Source organism: Bubalus kerabau, chromosome 10 (assembly GCF_029407905.1).
Source record: "Bubalus kerabau isolate K-KA32 ecotype Philippines breed swamp buffalo chromosome 10, PCC_UOA_SB_1v2, whole genome shotgun sequence".
Lineage (NCBI taxonomy): Eukaryota > Metazoa > Chordata > Mammalia > Artiodactyla > Bovidae > Bubalus > Bubalus kerabau.
Genome location: NC_073633.1, coordinates 70,697,181 through 70,721,765, shown reverse-complemented (window position 1 = coordinate 70,721,765; position 24,585 = coordinate 70,697,181).

Here is a 24,585-nt window from a genome sequence, read left to right as displayed (position 1 = left end):
CTATTCTGAGGCACTGCAGCTTAGGGATTCAACATATAAATTTGGGAAGGGCATAGCTCATAGCAATAGTAAAATTTAAAAAGAAAAATATTTGTATTGACAAAGGATAAAATTAAGCAAGATCTTTCCTTAGCTAAGCTTAGTTGGACAAAGAATATAAGGTATCATGCAGGTCTCTTTTGAAATCTGTTCAAGGTAGTCAATTTCAAAGTACATATTTGGAACAAACTGAAAATTTCTTCAATGTTTTTTGCCTATAACTGTACCTAGGCAATGCTAATTTTTAGGAGCATTATTTGAGCAGCTTCTGAAATTTTAAAGAAAGGACTGTTATTTGAGGAAGAGAATGCTTTTTGTAAATGCCATATAGCTTTTTCTCTATTAAAAAAAATAAAGAAAATAGATGATTTTAAAATATCTCTGTTTCCAGAATTTATACACTTTCATAAGAAATCAGACATTTTTAAGTTATTTTTTGATTCAAGAATTGTGGTTGTCCTTTTTAAAGTCATTATTAGTAAGTAGCATATATTTAGCTCTCTAACCATTAGAGGTCTGTAATCTCTAGAGTATTTGATCTGTCTGCCCTATCCAGTTCCCTTTCTGGGAATTGTCCTTTTCCCCACTTCATATGGTTACATAGGGAGCAATTGCCAATGTTGCTCCATCATCTGAAATATTGACACCTGTGCAAATTGACCCAGTGATCTGGCATCCAGATCAAAGTCTATACAGGTGTCAAGAAACAAAAAGACAATCCCATAATAGGGGAAAATATTTGCAAATCATATATCTGACACAAGGGGCCTGTATCCAAACTATATAAGGAGCTCTTATACTCAACAAATGTCCCATGGGAAATAGAGTTGAATAGAAATTTCTTCAAATAAGTTATTCAAATAGCCAATAAACACATGAAAAAATATCAAACATCATTAGCCATCAGGGAAATGCAAGTCAAAAACACAAAGAAATGCCATTTCACATCCACCAGTATGACTGTAATAAAAAAAGACAACAAATAATAGGAGTTAGCAAGGATGTAGAGAAATTGGAACCCTTGTAAATTGCTGGTGGGATTGAAAAATGGTGCAGCCACTCAGGAAAACATGGATGAACCTCAAAAACATGATACTAACTGAAAGAACCAAGACACAAAATGTCATATATGATTCTATTTATATGAAACATCCAGATTAGGCAGATTTTAGAGACGGAAACAGGTTAGTGGTTGCAAGGAGCTGGGTGTAGAGAGGAATGACTACTAATGGGTATAAGGTTTCCTTTTGGAATTATGAGGATGTTCTCCAATTAGATATTGGTGACTGAGGTATACTTTTGTGAATATACAATAGATTCTCCTTTTTTGTAGTAGTTCTATTCTGTAAAGTTGCCACAAACACTGGATTAGTGACTATTGAGTATTGTTCCTAAGGGAAATATAGGATTGAGTTCCCAAAGTTTCTGGTCATAACATTTTCATCTATTAGTCTTACAAAAGCTTGTTTTGTGTGTATTTCTGTTTAAAGACACCTTACTTAATATAGATTTCTTATAATTAATTTTATTTAATATTACTTTATATTAAAACACTGGCCAGGAAGAGTTTAACATTTTCTTCACCCTGGATAATGTGACAGTCCATTTCTTTGGCTTTCCATGTCACAACTATGCTACCTAATATAGTTTGTGCTTTTTTTAAAGTTGGTTATCATCTCATGAATCTACCAATTTAGCCACTTTTCCATCACCTCATCACACACTATAAGTGTTACATCAGTACTTGGCAGATTTCCTCTTCCTTTGTCTGGAGGTACAGCATTGTTGTTTAATTAACATTGACCTCATAACCAAGAGCACTATAATTCATGCCTGAAAAACAATTACCTAACATGTGTTTTCTCTGTCATGTCCCTCCCAGCCTTCCTGTGTTTAGAAACACTAGACAGCACTTCAGCACTTTGAGCACTCCATAGTTGAAGGCCATTCTAAACAGCAATATCACCAACAAAAGCACAAAAGTGTTAAAAATGTGCCCTCAATAGACTACAGGAAAGGTACTTGGCTTCTAGTACGAGAGTGTGTATTCAGCAATTCAGATTTTTCACCATTCTTCTCAGGTCCATGAATGAGCAACTAGATCAAAAACCACTGAGGTTTACACTTTAAAAGTGAACTTGACAGTATTGTTGAACCCAAGTTTACATGCCTGAAGCATGGTAAACCCAAATAAACCAAAGCATCAGAGTTTGGAGCAGGGAAAGGTTTATTGCAGGACCAAACAAGAAGACTGGCTAGGTCAGGCTCAAAAAGCCCAAACTCCCCAGTGGTTTTCAGGGAAGTTTTTATAGGGAAAACTTGTGGGGATGTCTGCAGGATGTGTTCTCTTTCTCTGATTGGTTGGCTGGTGAGGAGGTAACAGGGCCATATTCCAGGAATCTCTATCATCATCCTTCTGGTTCCTAGCAGTCTGGGGTCCAAAGCTTGCTTGTTCAGCCTGAGGTTACAATCTTCAATCTGGGTGAGGGCCTTAGTTCCTGTAGAAGAACTCAAAGATACGTATCAGATTTAACAGAAGAATCAGGACCCTGCCTCATCACTGTACGATGGTGTCATGTATGGGTGTGAGAGTTGGACCGTGAAGAAGGCTGAGCCCCAAAGAACTGATGCTTTCAAACTGCGGTGCTGGAGAAGACTCTTGAGAGTCCCTTGGACTGCAAGGAGATCCAACCAGTCCATCCTATATCAGTCCTGAGTGTTCATTGGAAGGACTGATATGCCAATACTTTGGCCACCTGATGCAAAGAACTGACTCATTTGAAAAGACCCTGATGCTGGGAAAGATTGAAGGTGAGAGGAGAAGGGGATGACAGAAGATGAGATGGTTGGATGGCATCACCAACTCAATGGACATGGGTTTGGGTGGACTCCAGGAGATAGGGAAGGACAGGGAAGCCTGGCATGCTGCAGTCCATGGGGTTGTGGAGTCGGACATGACTTAGCAACTGAACAACAACAAGAAATTGTTTCTTGACTACCTTTCCTTTGTTTTTGCATTTCCTCACTCCCCTAATTACTAACTTCTTGAATCTGCCTTTGGAACTCAGGAAAGTTGAAGCCTTTCCCTACAAACAAATAACAGGGAATATGAAAAGGCTTTTGTATAGTGAGTCCCCTACATACAAATAAGGTTCCATTTCAAGAGTGAATTCATAGGTTCAATTTGTTTGTAAATCCTTCAAAGTTAGTCTAGGTACTCAACTAACACAATTGGCTATATAGTACTGTATTGTAATAGGTTTATAATATTTTCATACATATGATACACAAAAAACAAATAAATACAAAAAATAAAGAAAACATTTTTAACCTCACAGTACAACACCTTGAAAAGTACAGTAGTACAGTACAACAGCTGGTATACAGGAGCTAGCATCTAGTGAACAGGAAAGAAGAGTTACTGACTGACTGAGGGAGAGGAGTCGGGAGATGGTAGAGTTGAAGGATTGTCAGCAATAGAAGATGGAAGACAGACTGCAATTTCACTCATACCTGATGCTGATGGAATGCACATTCACATCTTTGAAAGCTTGCAACTTCAAGTTTCATGTGTAGGGGACTTACTGTACCTGGGAGGGCCCAGTAGGGTCCTGCTCAGCTTCAATAATATGTGAATTTTAAAATTATGTCTCATTAAAGCTGTTTTGTCTTTATTTTTTTACTTAAAAAAATATCAAGTGGGCAATTCTACACATAACACATAGAACTCATGATATATAGCTTTTTTTTTCTCCCATGTATCCTGTGAAACAGAAAAATACCATTCTATTCCATGAAAAAAGAATGAAATTGACTAACAGAGAGAAATAGACAAAGAAGAAACCCAGAAAGAGGACTTTCTGGGCTGTTTACAGTGCTCCAGACCCTGATTTCTATTCTTTGGAGGCCTGCTTACTCAGTTCTTTCTTTGATCCCACTGTAAGCAATGCTCCCTTCTTCCTTAAGCTGGCTCAGGTAGATTCTATTTCTTGAAACCAAAATAATTCAAATTAATATAATAACTTTTTTTAGAGTTTGTATATATAGTTTATTGTTCTTGTTCAATCACTAACTTGTGTCCAACTCTGCGACCCCATGAACTGCAGCATGCCAGGCTTCTGCCCTTCACTATCTCCCGGAGTTTGCTCAAGCTCATGTTCTTTGAGTTGGTGATGCCATCCAACCATCTCATCCTCTGTTGCCCCCTTCTCCTCCTGCCCTCAGTCTTTCCCAGCAACAAGGTCTTTTCCAGTGAGTCAACTCTTCACATCAGGTGGCCAAATTATTGGAGCTTCAGCTTCAGCATCAGTCCTTCCAATGAATATTCAGGGTTGATTTCCTTTAGGACTGACTGGTTTGATCTCCTTTCTGTTCAAGGGACTCTCAAGAGTCTATATAGTATATATATATATAGTTTTTTAGAGTTTATATATAGTATTGGAGTTTATATATATGATATAATATTATTTATAAATAATAATTTTTCTGGAATCTTTTTATCAAATGATGAGTGAGTTTAATTAGGTCAACTAGAACTTGAATGAACATTGAGATGGCTGTGAACCATAAGACTGAAATTCATGAGAGCAAGCTGGCATCTTGGTTTGGTCTATTCAGTCTAGTCCTACCATCCATTCCCTGTATGAGAAATGTTGAGTACTGTAAGGTATTCCTGGCACCGCAGTGTATTAGGATCCCTAGAACAAGCTCTCTTCAGGATAAGTAACAACTTGATTTGTGGTCCTGACTCTATCACAATGAGACATCTGTAAAAGGAGGCGATCAGAAAAACAATCAGTCCTTAAGGCCTCTTGCAGCTCTGATATTTTTTGTTATTTAAATTAAACATACTTCTTAAAATAGTTCACACACTATAGATTATCTTACTAAACCCTCCTTTATGGCCATCACAGAAGGTAAATGTCAACTCAGGCTGACTCAGCCCAGTGCATCCAGATCAAGTTACAGTGTCCAAACAAGCTCTATTCCAGCTCTCAGCTGAGTTAGCAAATTCCTATAAAAGATTATAACTGATAATTTAAGTGATATTTTTGCAGAGAGACCTTGGGGCATTTTAATCTTAATAATACAAAAAAGGGATTGTAAGCCTCTTTTTCCCTCTCTCCTCACAAATATTCAAACTCTTCGCTGTCCAAGAGCCCAAATGAGATTTCCCAGGTGATTTGAACCATTGGTATACAGCAACCTGGGAGGGTCTGGGTGGAGCAGTGGTTCTCAGAGTTTCAGTTCAGTTCAGTCACTCAGTCGTGTCCGACTCTGTGCGACCCCGTGGACTGCAGCACGCCAGGCCTCCCTGTCCATCACCAACTCCCGGAGTTCACCCAAACTCAGGTCCATTGTGTCAGTGATGCCATACAACCATCTCATCCTCTGTTGTCCCCTTTTTCTCCCACCTCAATCTTTCCCAGCATCAGGATCTTTTCAAATGAGTCAGCTCTTCGCATCAGGTGGCCAAAGTATTGGAGTTTCAGCTTCAACATCAGTCCTTCCAAGGAACACCCAGGACTGATTTCCTTTAGGATAGACTGGTTGGATCTCCTTGTAGTCTGAGGGACTCTCAAGAGTCTTCTCCAACACCACAGTTCAAAGCATCAACTCTTGGGCACTCAGCTTTCTTTATAGTCCAACTCTCACATCCATACATGACCACTGGAAAAACCATAGCCTTGACTAGACGAACCTTTGTTGGCAAAGTAATGTCTCTGCTTTTGAATATGCTGTCTAGGTTGGTCATAGCTTTCCTGCCAAAGAGCAAGCGTTTTTTAATTTCATGGCTGCAGTCACCATCTGCAGTGATTTTGGAGCCCCACAAAATTAAGTCTGTTGCTGTTTTCACTGTTTCCCCATCTATTTGCCATGAAGTGACGGGACCAGATGCCATGATCTTCATTTTCTGAATATTGAGCTTTAAGCCAACTTTTTCACTCTCTTCTTTCACTTTCATCAAGAGGCTCTTTAGTTCTTCTTCACTTTCTGCCATAAGGGTGGTGTCATCTGCATATCTGAGGTTATTGATATTTCTCCCAGCAATCTTGATTCCAGCTTGTGCTCCATCCAGTCCAGTGTTTCTCATGATGTACTCTGCATATAAGTTAAGTATGACAATATACAGCCTTGATGTACTCCTTTTCCTATTTGGAACCAGTCTTTTGTTCCATGTCCAGTTCTAACTGTTGCTTCCTGACCTGCATACAGGTTTCTCAAGAGGCAGGTCAGGTGGTCTGGTATTCCCATCTCTTTCAAAATTTTCCACAGTTGATTGTGATCCACACAGTCAAAGGCTTTGGCATAGTCAATAAAGCAGAAATCGATGTTTTTCTGGAACTCTCTTGCTTTTTTGATGATCCACCGATATTGGCAACTTGATCTCTGGTTCCTCTACCTTTTCTAAAATCAGCTTGAACATCTGGAAGTTCACGGTTCACGTATTGCTGAAGCCTGGCTTGGAAAATTTTGAGCATTACTTTGCTAGAGAGTGAGATGAATGCAATTGTGCAGTAGTTTCAGCGTTCTTTGGCATTGCCTTTCTTGCAGCTCTCAGAGTTTAGCCTGTAGCAGAATACCCTGGAGAGCTTGTTAAAAAATAGATTGCTAGGCTCCACCCCAGAGTCTCTGATTCAGCAGGTCCCAGTAGGGTCCGAAATTTTACATTTCTAGCTTGTTCCCAAGCAACATGGACTCTAGGTTATTAGTTCAGAAACAAACTTTGAGAACCATGGAAGAAAAATTCTCAAAGAGGCGATGTTTGGAGTCAGATGTTTTTGCCCCTGAGAGGTTGTCAATTTGGGGAATTGTTGTAACAGACATTTCAGAGCCTCCATGTTGGTTTTCACTTGACCTTCATCTTTCCTGTTTTTAGCTTTCCTTGTGGCTCAGCTGGTAAAGAATCTGCCCCCAGTGTGGGAGACCTGGGTTCGATCCTTGGGTTGGGAAGATCCCCTGGAGAAGGTAAAGGCTAACCACTCCAGTATTCTGTCCTAGAGAATTCCATGGACTATACAGTTGCAAAGAATCAGATACAACTGAGCAACTTTCACTTCACTTCATCTTCCCTATTTTTAGCTTTCCTAGAGAGATAGGGAGCTTCTCTTAAGAGCTTTCTAAAGCATTAGGTATATCTCCTGTCAAAGTCCCATGACATGACATTCCTGAAGCATCTGCCTGATTGATATGTAATGTGAGAATAGTTCCTTAATGAAACTGGTACATTCAAGCCTTACATGAATATTTTATGCTGTATCCTTTATCAAGGGTGACTTATCTTAGAGATGCAATTTTCTGGTACTCGATGAGTGCCTAATATGCACAAAGTACCAGATTAAGGGCTATGAATGCATGCCTACATGTACTGGCCACAATGTACTTATCATGGCTCTGTAGAACTCAGGGTACAAAGTAGAAGATGGCCTGTGGCATTAAGAGGGCCTGGGCAAAATTCTATCAAGCTCTAGAAGTGATCTCAACTGGTTTTGGTTTGGTTTTTCTTAAGGTTGTGAGCTTCTGGAAATTTGTCACTCCGTCACTTTAGTGCTTTTATGTCTAGTGCTTTTGTGGTACTATGAGGGCTTCCCAGGTGGCTCAGTGGGTGATGAATCCACCTGCAATGTAGGAGGCATGAATTCAATCCCTGGGTTGGGACGATCCCCTAGAGGAGGGCATGGCAACCCACTCCAGTATTCTTGCCTGGAGAATCCCATGGACAGAGGAGCCTGGTGGTCTACAGTCATAAGGTCGCAAAGAGTTGGACCCAACTGAAGCAACTGAGCACACACGTACATGGTACTATGAATGATTACTCTAACATTAGTGGTATAACATTGTCTCTCTAAAAAATATAAAGAGAGAGAGCAGCATAGGACCAAAGAAAACAAAGGGCCACTTATGGAATAAGAACCAGGTGACTGGCCACCCTTAATGGTTCAGTGGAACTCCGTTCCCTAACCTTGTCTCTTCTTCTTCCATCTCTCTCTCACACACCTCCAACCACACTGTCCCTTTTCAGCCTACCCATGGGCTAACCAAGCTGGACAATTTGCAGTTTTAGAAAGGACAGAGAAAAAGAGCATGAAAATAGCTCGCTCACCTTATCATTTGCAGCTGTTGGAACAAACATCCTTGAAATTCCACTGGGATCTGCGTTTATTTTTAGTCTTAGAATCAGGTGGTCTGGTATTCCCATCTCTTTCAGAATTTTCCACAGTTTATTATGATCCACACAGTCAAAGGCTTTGGCATAGTCAATAAAGCAGAAATAGATGTTTTTCTGGAACTCTCTTGCTTTTTTGATGATCCAGCAGATGCTGGCAATTTGATCTCTGGTTCCTCTTCCTTTTCTAAATTCAGCTTGAATATCTGGGAGTTCACGGTTCACATATTGCTGAAGCCTGGCTTGGAGAATTTTGAGCATTACTTTACTAGCGTGTGAGAGGAGTGCAATTGTGTGGTAGTTTGAGCATTTTTGGCATTGCCTTTCTTTGGGATTGGAATGAAAACTGACCTTTTCCAGTCCTGTGGCCACTGCTGAGTTTTCCAAATTTGCTGACATATGTGGATCACAATAAACTGTGGAAAATTCTGAAAGAGATAGGAATACCAGACCACCTGACCTGCCTCTTGAAAAGCCTGTATGGAGGTCAGGAAGCAACAGTTAGAACTGGACATGGAACAACAGACTGGTTCCAAATAGGAAAAGGAGTACATCAAGGCTGTATATTGTCACCCTGCTTATTTAACTTATATGCAGAGTACATCATGAGAAATGCTGGGCTGGAAGAAGCACAAGCGGAAATCAAGATTGCCGGGAGAAATACCAATAACCTCAGATATGCAGATGACACCACCCTTATGGCAGAAAGTGAAGAAGAACTAAAGAGCCTCTTGATGAAAGTGAAAGAGGAGAGTGAAAAAGTTGGCTTAAAGCTCAACATTCAGAAAACGAAGATCATGGCATCTGCTCCCGTCATTTCATGGCAAATAGGTGGGGAAACAGGGGAAACAGTGGCTGACTTTATTTTTCTGGGCTCCAAAATCACTGCAGATGGTGACTGCAGCCATGAAATTAAAAGACGCTTAGTCCTTGGAAGGAAAGATATGACCAACCTAAACAGCATATTATATAGCAGAGACATCACTTTGTCAACAAAAGTCCATCTAATCAAGGCTATGGTTTTTCCAGTGGTCATGTATGGATGTGAGAGTTGGACTATAAAGAAAGCTGAGTACCAAAGAATTGATACTTTTAAACTGTGGTGTTGGAGAAGACTCTTGAGAGTCCCTTGGACTACAAGGAGATCCAACCAGTCTATCCTAAAGGAGATCAGTCCTGGGTGTTCCTTGGAAGGACTGATGTTGAAGCTGAAACTCCAATACTTTGGCCACCTGATGCGAAGAGCTGACTCATTTGAAAAGACCCTGATGCTGGGAAAGATTGAGGGCAGGAGGAGAAGGGGATGACAGAGGATGAGATGATTGGATGGCATCACCAACTCAATGGACATGGGTTTGGGTGGACCCCAGGAGTTGGTGATGGACAGGGAGGCCTGGCATGCTGCAGTTCATAGGGTTGCAAAGAGTCGGACACAACTGAGCGACTGAACTTAACTGAACTGAAATAACTTTATGCAAAGCAATCTCTAGAGTATTTCAAAACATATAAATGAGAATGTGTGTGAAATCCAAACTGTGACATAACTTTCTACTCAACATGTATTTAGTTAGGTTAGATACAAGTTTCTGCTCATACTTAAAATTGAGCTGGAAGATATCTTAAACTTTTAAAATTAAGATATAACTGACATAAAATTATCTTAGTTTCAGGTATACAAATAATGATTCAATGTAGGTATATATTGCAAAATGATCATGGCAGTAAGTCTAGTTAATACACATCACCACACATCTTTTTTCTTGTGTTGAGAACTTTAAAGACTTTCTTAGCTACTTTCAAATATACCATACAGCATTATTAACTATAGTCACCATGCTATACATTATGTCCCCAGCATTTACTTATTTTGTAACTGGAATTTTATACCTTTGACCCTCTTCACCTCTTTTGCCCATCCCCCACTCCTACCTCCAGAAACCAATCTGTCCTCTATAATCTAAGAGTTAGTTGGGTTTTTTTGTTTTTTCAGATTCCACATAAAAGTAAGATCATATGGAATTTGTCTTTCTTTTTCTGACTTACCTCATGAAAAGTATCTTAAATTTTTAGCAGTAAGTGGGGAACAAAATGTACCTATATCCAAATTATTATAATAATAAAGAAAAATTTAAATGTACTCTCAATACATGTGCATGCATGCTCAGTCATGTCCAACTCTTTGTGACCCCCTGAACTGTAGCCCACCAGGTTCCTCTGTCCATGGGAGTTTCCAGGTAAGAATGCTGGAGTGCGTTACCATTTCCTTCTCCACTCAATACACAAGGCTATGATTTTTTTTTCTAAAAAAGATCTATTCTAAGTATATTTCTTTTCAAAAGTCAGAGCAAAAGAGACTGTGGTAAATACTGTTAGTCTTTTTTTTCCAGCCATGCCTGCAGCTGGTGGGATCTTTGTTCCTAGATTAGGGATTGAACCCAGGTCCCAGAAGTGAAAGTGCCAAGTCCTAATGACTGGACTGTCAGAGAATTCTCTATTTTATTTTTTAAACCAAGTGAATGATCTTTCAGTTTCCTTTTAATTCTAAATCCTGAGAGACTGCACCAATGTACCCCTAACCTTTTATCTAAATGATTTTTTGAGGCATTTATGATCTTACCTCCTAACTGTTACTGTTGATTAGGCATACTGTTCCATTCAGAGCTAAGCTTCCCTCTTATACAAGATCTAAGAAAAAATATTTTGAAATTATTTATAGAGCTGTGTCAATGGATTTGAGGCTATAGTAACATTAGCTGAAATATGTGTGATATAATAGAAAGCACAATAGTAAGTTCTGGCATTAACTAGCTGTAAGACTTTGAATAGCTAGCTTACTTCAAATCTCTGGGTTTTAGTCTCTTCATCTATGAAATAGAGTGACTGAACTTGATAGCTCTGAAATAGAATCACCTAGGAGCTTCTCAAAAGTGTCCATGCCAACCCCCATGCCTAAGCTCTTATACTCCAGACCACCCCAGCCAAAGCCCAGCAGGTATGTTCTGAAAAAGCTTTCAAGGTCATTCGGGATGGTCTTCTGGATCCTCCCTCTTCTAAAGATTCTCCAAGGATATAAAATATATCTTTATTTTTTATCACTTTATCTCTAAGGGAAGCCAAGTAAGAGAAACACTTAAAGCCCCTCAATAAAAATTTGCATATTTATTAATATTTTTAAAAGATGACTTCCTGTCTTACTTTGATTGAAATCTTAGAATTTCAAGCTCCCAGAAACCATTATAAATGTAGCTACCCCCATAGCTTTAAAAATGAGACTGGATTCTATATTGTTCTAAAACTGCCCAAACTTTATTGGCCTCAACATTTGGCTTATTTTCATACTGGAAAGTCCTCTCTCCCTCTTTTTTTTCTTAACTTTATTAGGAAAAAGGGAAAAAAGAAGTATCCTTTCTAGCTTAGAATCATTTAATCATAATCAAAACATTTGTTAAGTACCTTTTATGTCTGATATAATGCTAGAATATACATGCTGCTGCTGCTGCTGCTAAGTCGCTTCAGTCATGTCTGACTCTGTGCGACCCCATAGATGGCAGCCCACCAGGCTCCCCCGTCCCTGGGTCTCCAGGCAAGAACACTGGAGTGGGCTGCCATTTCCTTCTCCAATGCATGAAGGTGAAAAGTGAAAGTAAAGTCGCTCAGTCGTGCCCGACTCTTGGCGACCCTATGACTGCAGCCTACCAGACTCCTCCATCCATGGGATTTTCCAGGCAAGAGTACTGGAGTGGGGTGCCATTGTATTCTCCGAGAAGATACATAAAGCAAGTTAAAAAGAAATCATTGCTGCTCTCCGAAAATACATTCCAAAATCAGTAGCATTAAAAGCAAACTGTTAAGGTTTATGGTTTCATGACTCGAGGTATAGAATATTCTCTTGATCCATCACGTACTTCTTATTTTCTAAAATACATGTGTCTTTTTTGCCACATACTCAGAATGCATTTTCATTCTGATTCAATAAATAAACTAAAAAACAGACTGGATCCCTTGTCTTCTGAAGCACCTTGAGTTCAGGAAATGTGGATAATCATTGTAGCTTCAGTGCCTAGTACCCTGCCAAGCACAAAGTAGGTGCCCAATAAATGCTGGACTACATGAATAAATGGATGTGTTACCTCCTTCCTTGGGCCAATTCTCCAAGGCAAAGGTAGAAAAAGCAACTGAGATGGCAGGTTGCCTCGACTACTCTGAATCTTCACACAGGGCACTGGGAGAGTGAGCGGCCATCTTTCCTGGATCTAAGTTTCTCATTTCTGAAGTTTCCTTCCTAAGAGTCATGCGGTGCAAAGACCCTGTGAGACACTGTGGCTACACAACCACATGATTGATTATTTTCATTGACTTTGTCTTTTAATTCTTTAATTAATTGCCTCCTGATTTTTGAGGCTGCCTAAACCTTGTTTGTTTTGTTTTTTAAATATTGATGTTTATTTATTATTATGAGAATTAAAAAAAAATAATTCTAGGGGTTACTTTACAATGTTGTGTTAGTTTCTGCTATCAGATCAGATCAGATCAGGTCAGTCGCTCAGTCATGTGCGACTCTTTGTGACCCCATGAATCGTAGCACGCCAGGCCTCCCTGTCCATCATCAACTCCCAGAGTTCACTCAGACTCAAGTCCATTGAGTCAGTGATGCCATCCAGCCATCTCATCCTCTGTCGTCCCCTTCTCCTCTTGCCCCCAATCCCTCCCAGCATCAGAGTCTTTTCCAATGAGTCAACTCTTCCCATGAGGTGGCCAAAGTACTGGAGTTTCGGCTTCAGCATCATTCCTTCCAAAGAAATCCCAGGGCTGATCTCCTTCAGAATGGACTGGTTGGATCTCCTTGCAGTCCAAGGGACTCTCAAGAGTCTTCTCCAACACCACAGTTCAAAAGCATCATTTCCTCGGCATTCAGCCTTCTTCACAGTCCAACTCTCACATCCATACATGACTACTAGAAAAACCATAGCCTTGACTAGACGAACCTTTGTTGGCAAAGTAATGTCTCTGCTTTTGAATATGCTATCTAGGTTGGACATAACTTTCCTTCCAAGGAGTAAGTGTCTTTTAATTTCATGGCTGCAGTCACCATCTGCAGTGATTTTGGAGCCCACAAAAATAAAGTCTGACACTGTTTCCACTGTTTCACCATCTATTTCCCATGAAGTGATGGGACCAGATGCCATGATATTCATTTTCTGAACGTTGAGCTTTAAGCCAACTTTTTCACTCTCCACTTTCACTTTCATCAAGAGGGTTTTGAGTTCCTCTTCACTTTCTGCCATAAGGGTGGTTTCATCTGCATATCTGAGGTTATTGATATTTCTCCCGGCATTCTTGATTCCAGCTTGTGCTTCTTCCAGCCCAGCATTTCTCATGATGTACTCTGCATAGAAGTTAAATAAACAGGGTGACAATATACAGCCTTGACGTACTCCATTTCCTATTTGGAACCAGTCTGTTGTTCCATGTCCAGTTCTAACTGTTGCTTCCTGATCTGCATACAGGTTTCTCAAGAGGCAGATCAGGTGGTCTGGTATTCCCAGCTCTTTCAGAATTTTCCACAGTTGATTGTGATCCACACAGTCAAAGGCTTTGGCATAGTCAATAAAGCAGAAATAGGTGTTTTTCTGGAACTCTCTTGCTTTTTCCATGATCCAGTGGATGTTGGCAATTTGATTACTCAGCCATAAAAAAGAATGAAAATTGAGTCATTTGTAGAGACATGGATAGACCTAGAATTCATCCTATGGAGTGAAGTAAATCAGAAAAACAATTAATCATATATTAATACATATGTGCTATATATATGAAATCTAGAAAAATGGTGTTGATGAATGTATTTTCAAGGCAGGAATAGAAACATGGACATAGAGACCAGAGTGTGGACACAAGGGTGGGGAAAGGGCAATGAATGGGGAGATTGGGATTGACATATATACACTACCATGTGTAAAATAGATAGCTAGTGGGAACTTGCTATATAGCACAGGGAGCTCAGCCTGGTGCTCTGTGGTAAACATGCTTAGTTTTATAGCAACTGCAGTGGTGACAGCTTCCAAACAGTTCATCGCTGCTAACTGCTGTTCACACTTACTCAGCTTTGTGTACCTGGCATCTCACAGAACACCTGGATTGAGGAACAGTAGGGTTCATTGCAGAGGCTGCTGTATCTAAAAAATACACATGCTTGGGTCCCAGCTAAATCAGGTTCTGATTTAATTGGTCTTGAGAGCCACCTCACATCAGAATGTCTAAAATTTTGACAGTTGATCGGAAGGTGCAGCCAAGCACCTATGGGACAGACTCCACACACTTATTCACTGCCCCTTATTAAGAGGGAGATGAGTTGTTCATCAGAAGCCATGAGGTGGCTAGAATTTTTCCTAGCTTCCTTCTAGGATCTTTCCCTTTGATGGAGTCAGAATTCAAAGTGTAGAAATAGGGGTTGCTACAGAGAGAAATGGGCTTTTCTTGTGGCCCAGATGGTAAAGAATCTGCCGGGATTGTGGGAGACCTGGGTTCGATCCTTGGGTCAGGAAGATCCCCTGGAGAAGGGAATGGCAACCCACTCCAGTATTCTTGCCTGGAGAATTCCATGGACAGAGGAGCCTGGCTGGCTACAGTCCATGGGGTCGCAAAGTGTCAGACACGACTGAGTGACTGACACAAAGAGAAATGGGCACCCTTGTCACCCCTTTATGCACACCACTCAATGGCTCACGTTGATCCTGAAGTAAGACTCAAAATTCTTATACTGTCATGCAAACCCCCTACCAGGACCCCACCCTGGCTTTCTCACCTCAACTGGTGCTCCCTCACCTTCTCTAGAGCAGCCTTCTTTCAGCTCTCAACTGCCATGCCTCTCCTCACTTCAGACCGTCCCAGCTGTTGTACCCTCTTCCTGGAATACTGCCCACTCCTCATCCTGACTCCCAGCCAACCCATTCACTCATCCATTTGCCTCAATAACTCATATGCAGTGTTGAGGCTCACGATTAAATGTTCCTTGGTCAGGGAGAATGTTTTCTTTGACCTTCAGATTAGGGGTTATTCTCAGCACATAGGGTGACACTCTTAAGGCTATCATCAATTATTTATTTGGTTAATTGTTCAATTTCTGTCTTCTCTCTGCAGGGATGGGATGGAATCTGGCTGGCTCACCCTTCAGGGGGCTCTGTGGTCAAATCATTCTGTAACCCTTGGCATATTATTTAACCTCGCCAAGCTTCAAGTTTCTAATTAGTGAAGTGTTTGTGTCAATAGCGCCCATGTCATAGGACTGTGTAGGAATTAAACGAGGTCATTCATGCAGAGGCTAGTGATCTGATGCCAATCACATAATAAATGATAAGAAAAATGTTAAGTATGTTTATTTTGTGGTGAAGATGTAGGGCTTCCCTGGTGACTCAGATGGTAAAGAATCTGCCTGCAATGAGAGAGACCCAGGTTCGATCCCTGGGTTGGGACGATCCCCTGGAAAGGGAATGGCTACCCACTTCAGTATTCTTGCCTGGAGAATTCCATGGAGAGAGGAGCCTGGCGGGCAGGAGCCTGACAGGCTGCAGTCTATGGGGTCGCAAAGAGTCAGACACAACTGAGTGACTTTCATACTTTTTAGCTTAGATATGGTTCCACATGACCTCTTAGGGTTCTTTCCAAATCTCCTCTTACAATTGTGTGATATCACACAGTTTTGGAGTTTGTGCTGTGCTGTGCTAAGTTGATTCAGTCATGTCCAACTCTGTTGTACTCTTTGGACTGTAGCCCGCCAGGCTCCTCTATGGGATTCTCCAGGTAAGAATACTGGAGTGGGTTGCCATTCCCTACTCCAGGGGATCTTCCTGACCCAGGGATAGAACCCACATCTCTTATGTCTCCTGCATTGGCAGGCAGGTTCTTTACCACTAGTGCCACCTGGGAAGCCCCGTTGGCATTTAGGGACTAAATAAACAACAGCTCTTTTCCTCCTTTCCAAAATATGCAACCAAATAAGAAAGAAAACATGAGATAGAAAAATAAACACCTGTTAACTTTATAACAGGCAAAGCAGATGGGACAAGGTGATTTTAGCTGTAAAGCCAAAGGAGTTTATAAGACCCTTCCCAAAATCCATTCATGCCAACTCTGAAATAGCAGACCTCATCTTAGGTGCAGAGCTGCCTCAGTGAGCAGACCACAGAGAACAGCAGAAGATATGGGTGTCCCAGAGACAGACTGGCCCAGAAAGATAAAACCCCAAAGGGCCAGAGCCAAGCCCAGTCACCAATCAGGTTAAGTTATCCAGTCTCCCTGGGAGAGGGGAGGATGGGGGACAAAGATAAAAGGAGTCCTGACGTGCCTATTCCTCCTGACGAGGAAATGGACCAACCATCCCTGTTTGGAAACATGAGGCATGGGAAATAAATACTGTCTCTTTCACAACATAGAATTTTTTAAAGCTCGTTTTTTAAAATAATATTTATTTTTATTTACTTATTTATTTGGCTGCTCTAGGTCTTAGTTGTGGTGTGCAGAATCTTTTTTTTTTTTTTTTTTCGGTAACTTTAAATGTTTTCTTTTGTATTGGGTTATAGCCAATTAACAATGTCGTGGTAGTTTTAGGTGAACAGTGAATGGACTCAGCCATACATACACATGTATCCATTCCCCCAAACCCCTTCCCAAGGAATTTTTTTTTTCACTTCCAGTGTGAAAATTCTTAGTTGTAGCATGGAGGCTATAGTTCCTTGACCAGGGATAGAACCTAGGCCTCCTGCGTTAGCAGCACAAAGTATTAAACCACTGAACTACCAGGGAGGTCCTCAGTGCTAGTTGAATGACATTTTCCACAAAATAATTGGAAACTTTACTTTGAAAAAAGTCAGTTCCTAGTGCACTACAGGAGGCATGTAAAAAGAAGTTTGGTGAATAACTGGTTTTGGTTGTCTTTTAACTAAGTTGGTGTTTCTTTGTATCTATACATATAACATTATTTGAAGACAGCATCAAAACTCTAAAGTTGAGGCCTTTCATGAAGTTCAAGCTCAAGCAGATGCTGCACCCTTACTCTTGCCCCTTCTTTGAGAGAGAACCTGATTTTCAGATGAATGCAGGTCTGTGACAAGGTTTTCACCTGTTAATATCAAAATAAGAAAAATAAGTTACATAACTTTTTTTTTCACAAAAATTAAATGCTTGTGAGACCTTATCAAGACTTATCACACAGTTTTGAAAATCATGGACTGTAAAGAAATGAATTCAAACTGTACCCTTACTGTGTTACTTTGGATACATTACCTCTTTGTACCTCAATATCCTCATCCATAAAATGGGAATAATAATAGTATCTATCTAACAAGGTTGTATGAACAAAATAGTACATTCAAATGGCTTAAAACAGTACCTTGCACATAATATGTTCAATAGTTTCATTGACCGTTATTCACTTTGAAAGATCAGTCTTTATTCTGAAATTATATCCACTCTTTTATTTTGATATTCAAATGTCTTTATTCATGAAATGATAGCAATAGTTTGTAGTCAATCTCTTTTTCAATTTCCTTACTTGACAAATTTGCAAAAAAGTTGGCAATCTTATATTAGTCCTTCCAATCTTGTTTTAAAATTTAACTGACTCATGAAAAAATATCTAGAAATCACTAAACTATAGTACCCTGACTCCACTTTCCTTTTTTGAAGTCCTTAGAAAGCATCACTACAAACAAAGCTAGTGGAGCTGATGGAATTCCAGTTGAGCTATTTCAAATCCTGGAAGATGATGCTGTGAAAGTGCTGCACTCAATATGCCAGCAAATTTGGAAAACTCAGCAGTGGCCACAGGACTGGAAAAGGTCAGTTTTCATTCCAATCCCAAAGAAAGGCAATGCCAAAGAATACTCAAACTACCGCACAATTGCACTAATCTCACATGCTAGTAAAGTAATGCTCAAAATTCTCCAAGCCAGGCTTCAGCAATACGTGAACCGTGTTGTTCAAGCTGGTTTTAGAAAAGGCAGAGGAACCAGAGATCAAATTGCTAACATCTGCTGGATCATGGAAAAAGCAAGAGAGTTCCAGAAAAACATCTATTTCTGCTTTATTGATTATGCCAAAGCCTTTGACTGTGTGGATCACAATCAACTGTGGGAAATTCTGAAAGAGCTGGGAATACCAGACCACCTGACCTGCCTCTTGAGAAACCTATATGCAGGTCAGGAAGCAACAGTTAGAACTGGACATGGAACAACAGACTGGTTCCAAATAGGAAAAGAAGTATGTCAAGGCTGTATATTGTCACCCTGTTTATTTAACTTCTATGCAGAGTACATCATGAGAAATGCTGGGCTGGAAGAAGCACAAGCTGGAATCAAGATTGCCGGGAGAAATATCAATAACCCCAGATATGCAGATGACACCACCCTTATGGCAGAAAGTGAAGAGGAACTCAAAAGCCTCTTGATGAAAGTGAAAGTGGAGAGTGAAAAAGTTGGCTTAAAGCTCAACATTTAGAAAACGAAGATCATGGCATCCGGTCCCATCACTTCATGGGAAATAGATGGGGAAACAGTGGAAATAGTGTCAGACTTTATTTTTGTGGGCTCCAAAATCACTGCAGATGGTGACTGCAGCCATGAAATTAAAAGACGCTTACTCCTTGGAAGGAAAGTTATGTCCAACCTAGATAGCATATTCAAAAGCAGAGACATTACTTTGCCAACAAAGGTTCGTCTAGTCAAGGCTATGGTTTTTCCAGTGGTCATGTATGGATGTGAGAGTTGGACTATGAAGAAGGCTGAGCGCCGAAGAATTGATGCTTTTGAACTGTGGTGTTGGAGACGACTCTTGAGAGTCCCTTGGACTGCAAGGAGATCCAACCAGTCCATTCTGAAGGAGATCAGCCCCGGGTGTTCTTTGGAAGGAATGATGCTGAAGCTGAAACTCCAGTACTTTGGCCACCTCATGCAAAAAGTTGACTCATTGGAAAAGACTCTGATGCTGGGAGGGATTGCGGGCAAGAGGAGAAGGGGACGACAGAGGATGAGATGGCTGGATGGCATCACTGACTCAATGGACGTGAGTCTGGGTGAACTCTGGGAGTTGGTGATGGACAGGGAGGCCTGGAGTGCTGCGATTCATGGGGTTGCAAAGAGTCGGACACGAGTGAGCGACTGAACTGAAGGTAAAAGGATAGAGAAATATATTTTTAAGTTAAATAACAGAATATTACCAACTCTCCTGCCCCTTTATCTACATAACTTATCTTTGTTGCAAATTACCAAAGACCCATTGGGTATTACCCAAAGGTCTGTGAAATTGTCTGTGTGTTTAACAGGCTTAACTCATGGACAATTATTTTGCCTATCTGTCTTGCTTGGCAACACGCAGAGGTGAATTTATGATAAATACTACTCAGTGTTGATGATGTCTGTGGAAACAGTGATTCTCAAGTTTTCTGTCACCCAATTTGAGGCAGTGGAGGCACTGAATGAACAAACTACTCATAAGCAAATTGACTGAAAGACAGCAGAAGATACCAAGTGAAAACAAACCTCATTTCTCTCCCGGCCTGACTTTATGAAACTGCCACCATCCTAATGCTCACTGCTGCTGCTAAGTCGCTTCAGTCGTGTCCGACTCTGTGCGACCCTAGTGGGAGGTAAACTCTTTTTTTGTTTGTTTTTCCTCCAGTATTATTGAGATATAATTGACATACAACACTGTATAAATTTAATAGGTACAGCATAATGATTTGATTTCCATACATCATGAAGTGATTATCCCAGTAAGGTTAATGAACATCTATCATCTCATGTCCCTAGCTCAGTTGGTAAAGAATCTGCCTGCAATGCAGGAGACCCGAGTTCGATTCCTGGGTTGGGAAGATCCCCAGGAGAAGGAAATGGCAACCCATTCCAGTATTCTTGCCTGGAGAATCCCATGGACAGAGGAGCCTGGGAGGCTATAGTCCATGGGGTCGCAAAGAGTCGGCCACAACTTAGTGACTAAACCACCAACCATCATCTCATATGGATAGCTTAGCCATCCTCTCTTAAATTTTGCCTCTGATGCATTCTTTTTCTCTTCTAAGGGATTGTTATTGTTCAATCACTAAGTTGTGTCTGATTACTTCCAACCCCATAGACTACAGCATGCCAGACTTCTCTGTCCTTCACTATCTCTTGCAGTTTGCTCAAACTCATGTCCATTGAGTTGGTAATGCCATCCAACCATCTCCACCTCTGTCCCCCTTCTCCTCCTGCCCTCAATCCGTCGCAGCATCAAGGTCTTTTCAAGTGAGTTGGCTCTTCACATCAGGTGGACAAAGTATTAGAGCTTTAGCATCAGTACATTCAATGAGTATTCAGCGTTGATTTCCTTTAGATTTGGCTGGCTTGCTCTCCTTGCTGTCCAAGTGACTCTCAAGAGTCTTCTCCAGCACCACAATTCAAAAGCATCAATTCTTTGGGACTCAGCCTTCTTTACGGTCCAACTGTCACATCATACATGACTACTGGAAAAACCATAGCTTTAGGGAAAACCCCATCAAAAATTTAGATCTTCTCACACAAAAACACAAATATTGTATGATTCCACAATGTGCATGCGTGCACGCTAAGTTGCTTCAGTTGTGCCCAACTCTTTGCGACTCTATGGACTGTAGCCTGCCAGGCTCATCTGTCCATGGGATTCTCTGGGCAAGAATACTGGAGTGGGTTACCATGTCCTCCTCCAGGGGATCTTTCCAACCCTAGGATCGAACCCGTGTCTCTTACATCTCCTGCATTGGCAGGTGTGTTCTTTACCACTGCTGCCATCTGGAAGCCCATGATTCCACAATAGAGGTAGTCAAGTTCATAGAAACTAAACTCTTATTTTGAAATAAGTTGGTAATTAAATAAGGGAATGAGAACCTATTTAGTATGGAAGTGAGAATCCATGTCAGCAATAACACCCAGAAGTTCTATGAATTCTCTTGAGATAAATTTGCAAAGTTCAGGACACTTTCCCAAGACCCTCTATTTGCTTACACTGCAGCACTACAGCTTAAAACTGTGATTGATCCTAGCCATAACCACACTTAAGGGGTAATGTTTATTACAAACATAGAAGCCTTTCCTCAAAACCAATGTGTGAAAGTTTCCATTTGTATGAAAATAAGCTGGTTTCCTCCAGTGAACTCTGGGCATCTGGCACATCTTCACCAGTGGGCAGAGGATGATGCCAAAGCAGCAGCCTCTTGTCGGAACTCTTGATCTGCCTCCCCAGATGGCCTTCTTGGAGAGGAAAAGAGAGATAAGGGAGATGCCTGACTTCTGAGAATGTGACAAGTGACAGTTTCTATCAGTATTTATTGCTACTTGGCAAAATAAGGGAAGTCTAAATGCAGGCTTCTGTGAAACATGTTGGCAATCATAGACCATCCTGAGCTGTGCCTTTGAATCCAGGAAAGTAAACATTTCATCTCTCATAGCCAGATAACAAGCCTTATGAGCTACGGGAATTTGAACCTTCCTTCCCCGAAATAAGGGCTTCCCTGCTGGCTCAGTCAGTAAAGAATTTGCCTGCAATGTGGGAGACCCGGGTTTGATCCCTGGGTGGGGAAGATCCCCTGGAGAAGGGAATGGCAACCCACTCCAGTATTCTTGCCTGGAGAATTCCACGGACAGAGGAGCCTGGTAGGCTACAGTCCATGGGGTCTCAAAGAGCTGGACATGACTGAGTGACTAACACTTCACTGAAATAAAAGCTATCATTTATTGACCAAAAGATTTATATGCATTGTCTTTAATTGTTACAATTACCTTTCAGATGAGTATTGCTACCCCTGTTTTCTGTCTGAAGGAAACCAAAGCTGAGGAAGATTTGGTCGTCTTGCATAAGAGCACACAGCTGGTAAACCAAGGGCTCAAAACTTCAACTCAGGGGTGTCTGGCTCCAAGGCTCAGGCTCTGGCCGCTGAGCTAATGGACTGCTTGCTCTCTTAGCAAGTCTGGGTAAAGTAAGGTTGCTCTCTTCAAGACTGGACATGGACCATGTTTGTGAACCTTTCTAATTAACCTCTGTTCTGAAATGTTTCTCAGAAAGGACAACACCATTCTTAAGCATTTGGCCAGCTTGTTTCATCCTGTCATTTTCCCCAAATCTAAAGCTTGGAATGATGTGTTTTTATTTCCATTTCCTCTTTGGTCTGAAGTTGATTCATCTTCAGTTCAGTTCAGTTCAGTTCAGTCACTCAGTCATGTCCGACTCTTTGCAACCCCATGAATCGCAGCACGCCAGACCTCCCTGTCCATCACCAACTCCCAGAGTTCACCCAGACTCATGTCCATCGAGTCAGTGATGCCACCCAACCATCTCATCCTCTGTCATCCGCTTTTCCTCCTGCCCCCAATCCCTCCCAGCATCAGAGTCTTTTCCAATGAGTCAATTCTTCGCATGAGGTGGCCAAAGTACTGGAGTTTCAGCTTTAGCATCATTCCTTCCAAAGAACACCCAGGGATGATCTCCTTTAGAATGGACTGGTTGGGTCTCCTTGCAGTCCAAGGGACTCTCAAGAGTCTTCTCCAACACCACAGTTCAAAAGCATCATTTCTTCAGTGCTCAGCTTTCTTCACAGTCCAACTCTCACATCCATACATGACTACTAGAAAAACCATAGCCTTGACTAGACGGACCTTTGTTGGCAAAGTAATGTCTCTGCTTTTGAATATGCTATCTAGGTTGGACATAACTTTCCTTCCAAGGAGTAAGCGTCTTTTAATTTCATGGCTGCAGTCACCATCTGCAGTGATTTTGGAGCCCACAAAAATAAAGTCTGACACTATTTCCACTGTTTCCCCATCTATTTCCCATGAAGTGATGGGACCAGATGCCATGATCTTCGTTTTCTGAATGTTGAGCTTTAAGCCAACTTTTTCACTCTCCTCTTTCACTTTCATCAAGAGGGTTTTTAGTTCCACTTCACTTTCTCTCACTAAAGTGAGTGATAGAGTGACTTACTTGGGAGAGCCTTCCAAGCAAGTTTTGTCAGTTTTCAGTCAATAATCATTTTTGCTAATAATTCTTAAGAAGCACCTGATTCTAAATGTGTGTTCTTCTGACAATCACCTGGAAAAATGGAGATGAAAAAAATTGTTTTATTTCAATGAACTAACCATCTGTGATGGTGTGTTCTCAGTCATGTCCTAATCTTTGCGACCCCGTGGACTGGAGCCTGCCAGGCTCCTCTGTCCATGAGACTTCCCAGGCAAGAATAACTGGAGTGGGTTGCCATTTTCTACTCCAAGGGATCTTCCTGGCCCAGGGATTTAATGTGTGTCTCCTGCATTTCCTGCATTGGCAGGCAGATTCTTTACCACAGCACCACCTGGGAAGCCCAACCATCACTGATGACATGACTACAAATAAACTATTGAAAAGAGGTTTTTATAGAATTACAATTAGTACCCCAAATATAGCATCTTTTTCAATATATAAAGACAAGTAGAGGAAATTCAATTAGCTTAAATGTCTTTATTTGGTTTCTGCTCTCAATCCTGACCTCCATCACTGTAACAAACTCAGTCAAGGTCCTTGTGTCTGGACAACAATATATCAAAGGGAGGTCCTAGGGAACAGCACATGCATCCAGAATCTGACCAAGGGTAAATACCTGAGATCAGGAAAGCTAGAGATTAGTGCCAAAGTTCAGAATAATAGCCAATCAGCTGAGGGTTGACTAAGCCAATGCAGAGGCGTTGGGACAAGCTAAGTCACATAAGGAGACACTAATCAGGTGTAGGCAGATCAGGCAAAACAGTGGGAGCCTGAGAACATTCTAGGTGTGTACTGAGAACATTCCCTGTGTACTGACCCTGACCCAAGAAACTGGGCCAAAGGTTGAAGGGAAGGATCCAACTACGATGGAAGATCTTAGAGGTAAGACTGTGTTCTGGACTGAATGTTTATGTCCCCCTAAAATTCATATGTTGAGATTCTGACCCCTAAAGTGATCATATTAGGAGATGGTGGTGCGTGATTAGGTCATGAAGGTAGAGCCCTAGTGAACAGGATTAGTGCCCTTATAAAAGAGGCCCAAGAGGGACTTCCCTGGTGGTCCAATGCAATGCACAAGATGCAGGTTCAATCCTTGATTAGGGAACTAAGACTCCACAGGCCTCAGAGCAACTAAGCCCATGAGCTGCAGCTAGAGAGTCTGTGCACCACAATGAAAGCTCCCACATGATGCAAGAGTTCCCTCATGTCTCAACTAAGACTTGACACAGCCAAATGAATTAATTAATTACTTCTTAAAAAAAGAAACAAGAAAATAGGGCAAAAGTTTCAGAAGGATAGAAGCAAAAATTGAGAGCCTCTGTCTCATGACACATAAGTCACATGGGCTTGGATGCCATGTA